This window comes from Silene latifolia, chromosome 2 (assembly GCF_048544455.1).
Source record: "Silene latifolia isolate original U9 population chromosome 2, ASM4854445v1, whole genome shotgun sequence".
Classification (NCBI taxonomy): Eukaryota; Viridiplantae; Streptophyta; class Magnoliopsida; order Caryophyllales; family Caryophyllaceae; genus Silene; species Silene latifolia.
Window position 1 is genome coordinate 9,203,781 of NC_133527.1, and position 1,377 is coordinate 9,205,157.

At 44.4% G+C, this 1,377-nt stretch overlaps 1 non-coding gene across 1 annotated transcript; it reads left to right on the top strand.

The window, feature by feature from the left end:
• Nucleotides 1–705: 705 nt before the first annotated feature.
• LOC141644620 (small nucleolar RNA R71) lies at nt 706–812 on the top strand. The gene has a single exon (XR_012544232.1). It is a non-coding gene; the product is annotated as a small nucleolar RNA R71 (small nucleolar RNA).
• Nucleotides 813–1,377: the final 565 nt, after the last annotated feature.

Below are 1,377 nucleotides of genomic sequence, written 5' to 3' on the forward strand. Positions count from 1 at the left end.
TGGACTATCATGCCCTCAAGCTTACCACCTCCTTGATTGTTTTGTTGGGTATTTTGTGGTGGATTTTGTTGGTAATTGTTTTGTGGAGGTTGAGTTTGTTGGTAATTGTTTTGTGGAGGCCTTTGTTGATTTTAATACCCCGGTGGAGGGATATATTTTTGTTGTTGAGGGACATAGGCATTTTGTTGTGGTGGGGGTTGTGGTTGAGGATTTAGCACATTATTGCTTCTATAAGACATATTCGGGTGGAATTTTGAGTTTGGATTATATGTATTCGAGAACGTACCCGGTGGATAAGCATTTTGTCTTAAAGCTAGAAAAGCATTCACTTCTTCAATGGGAGCTTGGCAATGGCCGGTATAATGACCTGCACTTCCGCAACCTTCACACACAATGATTTGGCTTGTTGAGGACATGGCATTGACTTGTTGAATGGAATCTCTAGCATCCCTTTCCGCCAATTGTTGTTGGAGCAAAGCGATTTGAGCTAGCAAAACAGAGTTGTTAGAGGATTCTTCTCTACCTTTAGATGGCACAACTCGGGAATTGACATATTGGGCATCATGGATTGCCATAGATTCGATCGTGGAATGAGCAAGATCGGTGTCAATTTGATCAAACCGCCCATTGTTGGCGGAATCAAGAATCCTTCGGGACTCGGCACAACATCCATTGTAGAATGTTATTGCTAGAAACCATTCATCTAGCCCATGATGTGGGCATTGCCTTTGAAGCTCTTTGTACCTCTCCCAAGCTTCATATAAGCTCTCAAGAGCTTGTTGACGGAATCCAGTGATTTGGCTCCTCAAAGTTTGACTTTTCTCCGGTGGAAAAAACTTTTGGTAGAAAGCAAGAGCCAATGTCTCCCAATTGGTGATTCCCAAGGTAGTTCGGTCAAGGCTATTGATCCAAAGCTTGGCTTTGTCCTTCAAAGAGAAAGGGAAAAGTATTTCCCTTATTTGGGCTTGGGTGACGCCCGTTTGTCGGATCATGGAGCAATAGTCACAAAAGTTTTGCACATGCAAATTGGGGTCCTCCAAAGGACTTCCTCCAAATTGCCTTCTCTCCACAAGGCTAATGAAAGCCGGTTTGATCTCGAAGTCCGGCGCGGTGATTTGAGTGGTTGTGATTCCGGCCGGAAGCATGGCCGCAGTGAGCTTTGAGTGATCGGAAAGTTTCACCATCTTTTTGGTAGTAGATGGTGGTGGTGGTGGAGTTGATGAACAAGAAACCTCCTCCTCTTCGAAACCCTCTAGATCGTCTAAGTAAGACTTTCTAGCACTTTCAACTTGTATGGGAGAAGCGGCTTCCTTCACTTCCTTCCAAAAACGTCGTCTTCTCCTAAATGTTTTCTCGGGATCGGAATCCGGTGAGAGC